The sequence below is a fragment of the Ambystoma mexicanum genome, chromosome 7q, assembly GCF_040938575.1.
Source record: "Ambystoma mexicanum isolate Mex_15411 chromosome 7q, UKY_AmexF1_1, whole genome shotgun sequence".
NCBI classification, from domain to species: domain Eukaryota; kingdom Metazoa; phylum Chordata; class Amphibia; order Caudata; family Ambystomatidae; genus Ambystoma; species Ambystoma mexicanum.
The window spans coordinates 796382612-796395619 of NC_090941.1; positions in this window are offsets into that span (position 1 = coordinate 796382612).

Here is a 13008-nt window from a genome sequence, read left to right on the forward strand (position 1 = left end):
CAGCATTCCTAGGGAACCTCGGCAGGGTCCCCGTCCATTCCTGAAGGGAAAATCTGTGATGCCGACCAGGCAGAATTCCAGGATGGTCGGAGGTGATGTCTCTGACCTTGGGTACCTCTCTCCCATGTGGGTCAACAGTTCGCATGCCCAGGCTGCACCTCTGGCTGGGCTCTGTTACAGGTTTTCTCTCTGGGAAAGGACCGGGAATCCTGCCAGGGCTGCTTGAAACTGCTGCTAGCTTGGGGAAAGCCAAACCATATCGGAGACAGCCGGCCAAGGCCAGGGACATCACCCCCCACCTTCCTGGAGCTGTGGCTGGCCAGCGTTATAGATTCTCCCTTCGAGAACAGATACAGACCCTGCTGAGGCTCCCAGGGACTTTCACTTGTCTTGGGGATGGTAGACCCATATGGGAAACAAATGCACAAAGTCTGGGTCATCACCCCTAACCATCGTGGAGTTCTGGCTGGGCTGCATTACAGCGTTTCCCCACCAGGTTGGCCCGGCAGTGTTCCAATCCCTTCGCGGGTGGAAAAGCTGTAATGTAGCCCACCCAGAACTCCAGGATGGTTAGGGGTGATGTCCCCGGCCGTGTGCATTCATTTCCCATCCCCATACCCAGTGGCAGACCCAGGAGGCTCTGGCAGGGTCCCCATTCCTTCTCGGAGGTAAATCCTGTAACGCAGCCCAGCCAGAGCTCCAGAATGGTCGGGAAGATATCCTTGGCCTTGGGCACCCAACTCCCATGTGGGTTGACCATCCTCAAGCACAGGGGTGGTCTCAGGGTGCCCCGGCAGGATCCCCATCCATTCCTGGAGAGAAATTTAGCAACGCTGCTCAGTCAGAGCTCCAGAATGGTCATGGGTGATGTCCCAAGCATTGGGCACCCATCTCCATTGTGGGTCCACCATTGTGAAGCCCAGCCCAGAGCTCTGGCTGGGCTGTGTTACATCCTTTCCCTCCAGGGTAGAATGGGGCCCCTGCCAGAACTGCCACTGGACTTGGGGATGGTCAACCCACATGGGAGACAGCCATCCAAGGCCAGGGACATCACCCCTGACAAATTATGGAGCGATGGCTTGGCTGCATCACATAATTTCCCTCAGTGAAGGGATGGGGACACTGTAGGGGCTCCCTGGGACAGCTGCTTCACTTGGGGAATGTTGCCTCATATGGTAGACAGCCGCCCAAGGACAGGGACATAGGGACATTACCCCATACTATTCTGGAGCTCTGGCTTGCCTGTGTTACAGCTTCTCCCTCTGGGAAAGATCGGGGACCCTGCCGGGGCTCCCTGGGACTGCTTCTGCACTTGGGGATTGTCAGGACACATGGGAGACAGCTGCACAAGGCCAGGGACATTACCCCTGACTAACCATGAGCTCTGGCTGGCCTGCGTTACATTCGGAGTGATGTCCCTGGCCTTGGGCGGTTGTCTCCCATGTGGGTTGACCATCCTCAAGTGCAGTTTCCAAGAGCCCCAACAGGATCCCCATCTCTTCCTAAAGGGAAATTCTGTAAGGCAGCCTGGCCAGAGTTCCAGGATGGTCGGGGTGATGTCCCTGGCCTTGGGCGGCTGGTCCTCATTTGGGTTGACCATCCACAAGACAAGCACTGGTTCCAGAGAGCCTGAGCAAGGACCCTGTCCTTTCCCAGAGGGAGAAGCTGTAACACAGCCCAGCCAGAGCTCCAGGGTGCTAGGGTGTCCTATCCCTGGCCTTAGGCGGCTGACTCCCATGTGGGTTGAAGGTTCCCAAGCCCAGCAGCGTTTCCAAGTATGCTTGGCACATTCCCCATCCTTTCCCTCAGGGAGAAGCTGTAAAACAGGCCAGCCAGAGCTCCAGGATGGTCGGGTGAAGTCTGTGTCCTTGGACACCAGTCTACCATGTGGGTCGACCATTCCCAAGTACAGGAGCAGTCCCAGGGTGCCCTGGTAGGGTCCCCTTCCTTGTCCTGAGGGAAATTCTGTAACGAGGCCCAGCTTGCGCTCCAAGATGGTCGGGGGTGATGTCCCTGGGGTTGGGCATCTGTGCCTCATGTGGGTTGACCATTCGCAAGCCCATCAGCAGCTCCAGGGAGGCCCGGCACATTCCCTGTCCTTTACCACAGGGAGAAGCTGTAACACAGGCCAGCCAGAATTACAGGATGGTCGGAGGTGATGTCTCTGGCCTTGGGCACCTATCTCCCATGTGGGTCGACCATCCCTAAATCCTACAGCAGTTGCGGGGAGCCTTGCAGGGTCCCCATTCTTCCCCAGAGGGAAAAGCTGTAACCCAGCCCAGAGAGAGATCCAGGCTGGGCTTCCATTCCTCCCCGGAGGTGAAATCTGTAACACAGCATAGCCAGAGGTGCAGCCTGAGCTTTTGGACAGTCAACCCATATGGGAGAGAAGTGCCCAAGGCCTGGGACATCACCCTCAACCATCCTAGAGCTCTTGCTGGGCTGCGTTACAGAATTGACCTCCCTGGAACCACTGCTGGGCTTGGGGACATTCAACCCACATGAGAGTCAGGCGCCCAATGCCTGGGACATGACCCCCTACAACCTTGGAGCTCTGGATGGGTTGCATTACAGCTTCTCCCTCTGGGAAAGGACGGGCCCCTGCCGAGTTTCCCTGGAGCCGCTGCTGGGTGTGTGGCTGGTCAACCTAGATGAGAGACATCCATCCAAGGCCAGAGACATCACCCTCGACCATCCTGGAGCTCTGGCTGGGCTGCATTACAGAATTTCCCTCCAGGAAGGGATGAGCACCATGCTGGTGCTTCCTGCGACTGCCGCTGCGCTTGGGGATGGTCAATCCACATGGGAGACAGCCAACCAAGGCCGGGGACATAACCCCCTGACTATCCTGGAGATCTGGCTGGCCTGCAATACAGCTTCCCACTTCAGGAAAAGATGGGGACCCTGCCGAGGATCCCTGGAACTACTGGTGTGCTTGGAGACGTTAGACCCACATGGGAGATGGATGTCCAAGGCCGGGGACATCACCTCCAACCATCCTGGAGTTCTGGCTGGGGTGCGAGATCATCACCAAACCCAGCAGCATTCCCAGGGAGCCCCGGCAGGGTCCCCGTCCATTCCTGAAGGGAAAAGCTGTGATGCAGACCAGGCAGAATTCCAGGATGGTCGGAGGTGATGTCTCTGGCCTTGGGTACCTCTCTCCCATGTGGGTCGACAGTTCGCATGCCCAGGCTGCACCTCTGGCTGGGCTCTGTTACAGGTTTTCTCTCCGGGAAAGGACCGGGACCCTGCCAGGGCTTCCTGAAACCACTGCTAGCTTGGGGAAAGCCAAACCATATGGGAGACAGCCGGCCAAGGCCAGGGACATCACCCCCCACCTTCCTGGAGCTGTGGCTGGCCAGCGTTATAGATTCTCCCTCCGGGAACGGATACAGACCTTGCTGAGGCTCCCAGGGATGTTCGCTGGTCTTGGAGATGGTAGACCCATATGGGAAACAAATGCACAAAGTCGGGGTCATCACCCCTAACCATTGTTAAGTTCTGGCTGGGCTGCATTACAGCGTTTCCCCACCAGGTTGGCCCGGCAGTGTTCCAATCCCTTCCCGGGTGGAAAAGCTGTAATGTAGCCCACCCAGAACTCCAGGATGGTTAGGGGTGATGTCCCCGGCCGTGTGCATTCATTTCCCATCCCCATACCCAGTGGTATTCCCAGGAGGCTCTGGCAGGGTCCCCATTCCTTCCCGGAGGTAAATCCTGTAACGCAGCCAAGCCAGAGCTCCAGAATGGTCGGGGGTGATATCCCTGGCCTTGGGCACCCATCTCCCATGTGGGTTGACCATCCTCAAGCACAGGGGCGGTCCCACGGTGCCCCGGCAGGGTCCCCATCCATTCCTGGAGAGAAATTTAGCAACACTGCCTAGTCAGAGTTCCAGGATGGTCATGGGTGATGTCCCAGGCATTGGGCACCCATCTCCCTTGTGGGTCCACCATCGTGAACCCCAACCTGGAGCTCTGGCTGTGCTGTGTTACATACTTTCCCTCCAGGGTAGAATGGGGACCCTGCCAGACTGCCACTGGACTTGAGATGGTCAACCCACATGGGAGACAGCCATCCAAGGCCAGGGACATCACCCCTGACAAATCCTGGAGCGATGGCTTGGCTGCATTACATAATTTCCCTCAGTGAAGGTATGGGGACCCTGTAGGGGCTCCCTGGGACAGCTGCTTCACTTGGGGATGGTTGCCTCACATGGTAGACAGCTGCCCAAGGCCAGGGACATAGGGTCACTAACCCATACTATTCTGGAGCTCTGGCTAGCCTGCGTTACAGCTTCTCCCTCGGGGAAAGATCGGGGACCGTTCCGGGGCTCCCTGGGACTGCTTCTGCACTTGGGGATGGTCAGGCCACATGGGAGACAGCTGCACAAGGCCAAGGACATTACCCCTGACTATCCAGGAGCTCTGGCTGGCCTGCGTTACAGTCGGAGTGATGTCCCCAGCCTTGGGCGGTTGTCTCCCATGTGGGTTGACCATCCTCAAGTGCTGTTTCCAAGAGCCCCAGCAGAGTCCCCTTCTCTTCCTAAAGGGAAATTCTGTAAGGCAGCCCAACCAGAGTTCCAGGATGGTCGGGGGTGATGTCCCTGGCCTTGGGCGGCTAGTCCTCATTTGGGTTGACCATCCACAAGACCAGCAGCGGTTCCAGGGAGCCTCAGCAAGGACACTGTCCTTCCCAGAGGGAGAAGCTGTAACACAGCCCAGCCAGAGCTCCAGGGTGCTAGGGTGCCCTATCCCTGGCCTTAGGTGGCTGACTCCCATGTGGGTTGAAAGTTCCCAAGCCCAGCAGCGATTCCAGGTAGGCTTGGCACATTCCCCATCCTTTCCCACAGGGAAAAGCTGTAAAACAGGCCAGCCAGATCTCCAGGATGGTCGGGGTGAAGTCTGTGTCCTTGGACACCGGTCTACCATGTGGGTCGACCATTCCCAAGCACAGGAGCAGTCCCAGGGTGCCCTGGCAGGGTCCCCTTCCCTGCCCTGAGGGAAATTCTGTAACGAGCCGAGTCTGCGCTCCAAGATGGTGGGGGTGATGTCTCTGGGGTTGGGCGTCTGTGCCTCATGTGGGTTGACCATTCACAAGCCCAGCAACAGCTCCAGGGAGGCCCGGCACATTCCCTGTCCTTTCTGGCAGGGAGAAGCTGTAATACAGGCCAGCCAGAATTACAGGATGGTCGGAGGTGATGTCTCTGGCCTTGGACACCTATCTCCCATGTGGGTCGACCATCCCTAAATCCTACAGCAGTTGCAGGGAGCCCTGGCAGGGTCCCCATTCTTCCCCAGAGGGAAAAGCTGTAACCCAGCCCAGAGAGAGATCCAAGCTGGGCTTGGAGATGCTCCACCCACATGGGAGACAGATGCCCAAGGCCTGTGAAATAGTCCCCCCAACCTTGAGCTCTGGCTGGGTTGCGTTACACCTTCTCCCTCTGGGAAAGGACGGGGAGTCTGCCTAGGCTCCCTGAAACCGCCGCTGTACTTGTGGATGGTCAACCCACATGAGGGACAGCCACCCAAGGCCAGGGATATTTCCACCGACCATCCTGGAGCTCTGGCTAGGCAGCATTACAACATTTCCCTCAAGGAATCCTGCTGGGGCTCCCTCGGACTGAGGTTGGACTTGTGGATGGTCGATACTTTTTCTTTTACACCCAGGTAGGTGCACCCACACATGTGAGGTACTGTTTTCATCCAGACACTTGTGGAAATGTGGGAAGGTAGGACATGTGTTGTTGGCAGCGTGTTTCAGTAGTTTCCAGGTGAGAAATGTCTGAAAACAAAATGTTTCCCCTAAATTTCAGATTTTGACAGGTCTTATGGGTAATAAATTCTAAGGCGATTCGCTCAAGTCTGGTCTCACTGGATTCCCACGGGTGTCTTCTTTTCAGAAATGCATGGGGTTCCCTGTTTTCCTTAGTGGCTGCGACACCCCAGGCCCAAATCTGAAGATTGTCCACAAGAGCAAATGCCAGCAAAATCTGCTGTGCCGAAACAGTTGGTGATAGCAGTGGTTTAGCCTTTTCCCTTTGCGTTCAGGTAGGTGCACCCACACATGTGAGGTACCATTTTCGTCGGGACACCAGTGGGAACGCAGGGAACTTGGACATATGTTGTTGGCAGCGTGTTCCCTTGTTTTGGAGTTGGGAAATGTCTGAAAATGGTGTTTTTTCATCTAAATTTCAGACTTTGCCAGAGCTTGTGGGTAGTAGATTCTGGGGCCATTTGTGCAAGTCAGACCTCTGGGGATTCCCAGGTGTGTCTTCTTTTTGGATATGCATGGGGTTCCCTGTTTTCCTTGGTGGCTGCGAAACCCCACACCCAAATCTGTAGGTTGTCCACACAAGTAAATCCCTGCAAAATTTGCTCTGGCTGAAACACTTGGGGTTACCAGTGGTTTAGCCTTTTCCCTTCGCGCCCAGGTAGGTGCAGACACACATGTGAGGTACTGTTTTTGTCAGGACACCTGTGGGAATGCAGGAAGGTAGGACATGTGTTGTTGTCAGCATGTTTCAGTGGTGTGGAGGTGGGAAATGTTTTTATTCCCTAAATTTCAGTCTTTTTCTGGGGCTTGTGAATAATAAATTCAGTGGCGATTCGCACAAGTCAGACCTCTGTGGATTCCCACAAGTGTCTTCTTTTCGGAAATGCATGGGTTTCCCTGTTTTCCTTGGTGGCTGTATCACCCCAGGCCCAAATCTGTAGGTTGCCCACAAGACCAAATGCCGCAAAATCTGCTCTGCAGAAACACTTGGGGTTAACAGTGGTTTAGCCTTTTCCTTTTGCGCCCAGGTAGGTGCACCCACACATGTGAGATACCATTTTCGTCAGGACACCTGTGTAAATGCGGGAGGGTAGGTCATGTGTTGTTGGCACTGTGTTTTGGTGGTTTGGATGTGGGAAATGCAGAAAATTTAGGTTTTTCACTACATTTCGGAAATTGCAGGGCTTGTGGGTAATACATTCTGTGGCGATATGCGTAAGTCAGAACTCTGTGGATTCCCACTGGTGTCTTCTTTTTGGAAATGTATGGGGTTCCCTGTTTTCCTTGGTGGCTGAGACACCCGAGGCCCAAATCTGTAGGTTGTCCACAAAAGATAATTCCCGTCAAATCTGCTGTGCTGAAACACTTGGAGTTACCAGTGGTTTAGCCTTTTCCCTTTGCGCCCACATTGGTGCACCCACACATATGAAGTACCATTTCTGTCGGGACACCTGTGGGAATGTGGAAAACTTGGACACATATTGTTGGCAGCGTGTTCCCCTTGATTTGGAGGTGGGAAATGTCTGAAAATGTAGTTTTTTCCCCTAAATTTCAGGCTCTGCCAGATCTTGTGTGTAATAAATTCTGGGCGATACGCGCAATTCAGACCTCTGTGGATTCCCATGGGTGTTCTTTTCAGAAATACATGGGTTCCCTATTTTCCTTGGTGGCTGCGATATCCCAGGCCCAAATCTGTAGGTTGTCCACAAGAGCACATTTCTGCAAAATCTGCTCTGCTGAAACACTTGGGGTTACTAGTGGTTTTGCCTTTTTGCTTTGCGCCCAGGTAGGTGCACTCCCACATGCATGGTCCCATTTTCATCAGGACACCTGTGAAAATGGGGGATGGTAGGATATTTGTTGTTTTCTCTTGGTTTTCATAACATTTTCATACATTTGCTGCTGCACTTTGTTACACAACCCTTTCATTTTGCAAATGTGACCGACATTTAGTCGCTGCTTTAGGCACTGTACGCTTTTGTAACTTGCACAGGTCACCTACCCTTCAAACGGTCTGCCTGTCCTCTTTCAAAAAATGTATGCTTGCCATTCCTCACCAAATTTGTTTTCCTTATTTACATGTGCTAAGTACGTCCGTTCATGCCGTCAGCATATAAATCCTGTGTACCATCGCTCAGTTTTTGGCTTGTGGTATTGCTTGTTTTGTGAAACATTACAAAAAATGTGTGATTTCCTAACTGGACGAGTTGGGGGAGTTTGGTGGGGCATTGCTTTCTCAATTTTCACAGAAGCCATTACCTTACAGGTCCAACCATGTCCAGCACATACCTTTTTATCTGTCCTTTTTTCAACTTTTCCCAAAACTATAGGAATTTCCCCTACATAGTTTGTGCCTGACCTGTGCAGATCACCACTTCCTAAACTTGGAATTATGTCTACTTTTCAGGAATGTATGCCTTTCTGTATCCCCAATGTCTTATTGGAAAAAGGGTAAAATAAACTACCTCTCACAAAACTGATGGTAACCCTATAAAAATATGTTTTTTTGGTTTCCACCCAACCTGTTCTTGAAAGCCTGGGAAATGGCAAATTCAGCACAGCAAACATTTGTTCCAATCTCTTACAATGAAAAAAACACAGGCTTCTTTGTACATTATTGTATTGGAATTTTCTGAAAAAACACAACATTTTCTCCTTTTTTGGTTATTTTGTCTCACCCCCATACAGCAAACTAGGATTCCTTCTCGGTGTTATGACCGCCTTCATGTGGGAAAAAAGGGGCCAAAACCACCAAAAAAAGGCTTGGCTCTACGGGTGGGACCTTTGGCAGTTAAGGGGTTAAAAGTGCTGAGAGGTTCAGAGAGGTGGCTTCATTTTTGTGAGGCATTGGCCCTCATTACGACCCTGGCGGAATTCGGAAAACGATGGCGGAAATGCAATACCGCCATCGAATAGCGCTCGGTGCGACTATGACCCGTCACCGCAAAGTACAAAGCCATTAGCGACACCGTAGTGAACGCCAACGCTAACTGCACCAAGCACGCGCGCGCGCGCCATGCCAAACCGCAAACACCACCATGGCGCAAGGGTACGCCAATTCCGACCCTAGCGGACATGTACCTAACGCCATCAAGCATGGCGGAATGTACCATTCCGCCATGGTGAGAAGTACGGCATCGCGAATCAACCGTAAACGGCCCCACTGAGTGCCTGTACACCGCTCCCTGCCCACAAAGTACAACTCCCCGTAGGTGCAATGAAGTCACAATGCAACCAGTGAAATGTACAAGTCACCCATGCATGCCAACGAACAAAAGAAACACAAGAGGGGCCAATGGGAGCTGCAGGGCACAGATGGCACGAATACAGAAGCCATCCCAATGGACATGACCACAGTCCCCCACCAAGAAACGCACGCAAACACAGGCACCTGTGACCAGCAATATTCCGAGAATCACATCATTCCACCAGTCCACCTGGCTGACCGGCATCTGTTACACAAAACCCAATCCCCCGCCCCTGAGCATGACAACATTCAAACTGTCATATTGGCAGCCCCCATCCCTGACCACACGGGCTTCGTAGGCAAACGCGCCCAGTACAGTACCACGCAACTAAACTCCGAAGCTGGAACCCAATGCAGGTCTCCTCACAATACATCGCCCCCCAAATAGGCACATGCCACATCACTTGCAAAGAAAAACGCTACACGGGCCAAATCAGAATAGTAATTTAATGCACATCAAAATCACCAAGCCCATACAGCCATCAGGCCATGAACTCCAAAACACTTTTCACCATTGTGGGCTGCATCCGCAAGAAATGACCAGCCACTACTTGTGTGACGCCCTGTTCCATCATGGTACACAGAGCCACATTCACGTACGAAAAGGCAACATGGAAGCGCACAGAACCGCAGGGCCGTCCCAATGGGGAGGCACTAGTCCAGCTGAAAGGCCGAAATGTTGCTCCGAGCCACCAGTACTGCGTAAGGGCATGTGGCCCATTGGCGATCGTCCCATAAGATCGTAATGCTGCTCCACTGATTAACACGAAGCAGCAGGTGTCGGGAGTAAAACCCATCTGCAGGAGTGGCATACAGATGGCAGTGGCAAAAGGGGAGGAGATACCTGTCAACCAAAAGAAAAGAAAAAGAACAGAATGGCCATCAGAACTACATTCCAACAACTCACTCCAATGATCACACTAAATCCACAGCCATATGCATGCTAGCCCACTCCAAAGGATCATCACCACCCCAAAACCACTTGCGACTCATAACCATCTATATCGAGGTGCAAACACCATCACGAACGAGTGTACCTGTGCATGCGTCTGTCAAAACAGAATCCATCAGATGGGAATGTTAACGTGCATGGACACAAGTGTCTGAGGGCGCGTCGAGACAGGGAGGGCTCAACAAGGCCAGATAGACGATGGTCCCACTATGGCAGCCCTGCATCACATAGCGTAGGGGAGGCGGATAGATCCCAAGAAGCCCTGTACATGGCAAACTCTGTATCAAATCACCTGCCCATGCATCCATTCATCATTCCCTCATCCCGGGATTAAAACGCCTGAATATTTACTCACATAACATTAGAAATATCCATTGAGTCTGTGCGTTATGCAGCCTGCAAAATCCACAGTGCCCCAGCCCGGAATTCCAGTGTAGTGAAGTAACATGTATTTGGGAACGTCCGGCCTCACCGCCCACGTCGCAATTGCGCATCCCAAACTATTCATATCAATCATTGCATCCTCGCCATGGCCCCTGTCTCAAGGACATAGAACAATAGTACGTTATATTTGCAGTCAGACCTGTGGGCATTTCCTCGCCGCTAGCTGAAAACCGAAAGCGCCGCCCTTCGAATTCCTCATTTGCAACATCACGTCGAAGAGGCATCTGTGGCCGTTTGAAATCACTAATTATTCCATCGAGTGCGGCTGTGTGTGAAAATGGCAACTGCCTTCACCCACAAATGGGACGCCCCGCCCGTCGTTGCAACTCGGTACAGTGATGCATGAGGGCCCACCGTTACTCGAGTACTACGTTCCACTGACCCTTCACAAGTCTGTTCGCGACTGCACAGATAGTATGTGAAACAATGGGACCACAGCAGGATGAACATATCTAACAATCTTACACGGCCATCGGGTACAAATACATGATTGCAATAGCAAGATGCCATTCCCCGAATTGCAGCGTTGTGCGCGGGACGTGCCCGGCCAAAGGGGAGAGCAGTTTGCACAGGTGGAATGAATCACCACAGGTGGAGGCCATACAGCCTGAAAACACATAAATTGCACAGCCAGTCTCCTCCCACAACCACACCGAAATGCTACCGGCAGGACTCGCGATGTTGGCCCTGGGGGACCTGATAGCACTGCAAGTACTCCAACTCCAAGAAGAAGACGAACACCAACTACAACCGGCCGCACGGAGGAGACGCAGGAGGAGGAGGAGGGCAAGGCAGGGCCAGCAAGGGCCGCCAGCACAGCCACTACCACCACGCAGGCAGCCCGCAATCCCACGCCTCCGAGCACATCCGTTCAACCTCACTGATGAGCAGATCCACACCCTCTACCGTTTGGACCGGGACACCATAACCGCCATTGTGGACATGACACAGGCTGACCTTGTCAGCATGATAGATAGCCCAACCGCCATCCCACCCCTACTGAAGGTGGTGTCTGTACTCCACTTCCTGGCCACAGGCACCTACCAGCACACAGTCGGACAGTTGCATGGCATTTCTCAGCCACTGTTCTCACGGACACTATTTCAAGTGCTCGATGCCCTCCTGCAGCACGCAGACGACTACATCTCTCTACCACGCTCGGAGCAGGAAATTACCAACACAAAGGTGGGATTCCATGCACTTGCCGGCATACCGGGTTGCATTGGTGCCATCGACTGCACCCATGTGGAATTGGTCGTCCCACATGCCATGGAGGCCCAGTACCGCAACCGAAAACAATTTCATTCCCTGAATGTACAAATGGTGTGTGACTCCAACAGGATCATTACACATTGTTGTGCCCGATTCCCTGGATCAACCCATGATTCTATGGTCTTGAGGAACTCTACAATACCACGCTACATGGAGCGACACGCAGGGAACAGATCCTGGCTACTCGGTGAGTCTCATTACATGCATGATTATGTGGGGTATGTGATTTGGCAATGACCTGGCAGGAAGGGGGGGGGGGTGCGTACGTAGCAATGGCATTCCACATTATACGTTTCTCGTCCACATACAGGTGATGCTGGATATCCACTGAAGAGATGGCTCCTCACACCAGTCCGGAACCCACGGGACCAGCATGAGGAGGACTACAACCATGCCCACTCACGTACCCGTGTAGTCATTGAACAGGCATTCGGCCTACTGAAGGGTCGTTTCCGCTGCCTCAGCAGGTCTGGCGGGGCACTCCTGTACCGCCATGTGAAGGTTGCAAAGATGGTCATGGCATGTGTCATGCTCCACAACATGTGCGTACGTAGAAATGTGCCCATGCCCCCTGACGCAGAACTGCAAGCACCTGATGATGGTCATGATGAGGGTGGGGATGTGGCAGCACCTCATGGAGTCTGAGAGGCACCGGAGGCCCGTGACATTCGTCAGCATCTCATTGATGTATGCTTCTAGCACTCACGCCTGGTGGCTGATACATGGACACGGGACTCGTGGCACTGTGTGTGTCTGGGACATGCACAATATGGACTGTACGCCTATGATGGCCTAGTACACAAAGATCAATGTCCACACATCTCATTGGTTGATCGTGCACTGTTTATGGCATATGTGATATCATGTTAAACACCCTATCGACTCGCCACCCAAGTGAGCCCAACACACCCCCTCCATCCTCCTACCTCCCCCCCGAACACCAGTGTCCAAAGATGCTCATTGTCAGTGGGCTGTCGCTATTGCAAGCCCCCTCTGCGGGTATCAGGGGCACCCCTGCCTGTGGAGCGCAGGTTCCTCCCAGATCTACGTTGGGGGCTGCCCTGGACGGAACTTGCAACGGATGATGTGTCTGCCTGCTCACGTCCATGCATGTCCCTAAGGGTTTGCGAGAGCTCAGTGAGCACACGGCGCACTGCGGCAAGTTCGGCACATACGTCTTTGGACGTCGCATGCAGTTCCCCCCTCAGGCTCTCGGTGCTTCTCTCCATTTGGACTCTCAGGCTCTCGGTGCTTCTCTCCATTTGGACTCTCAGGCTCTCGGTGCTACTCTCCATTTGGACTCTCAGGCTCTCGGTGCTACTC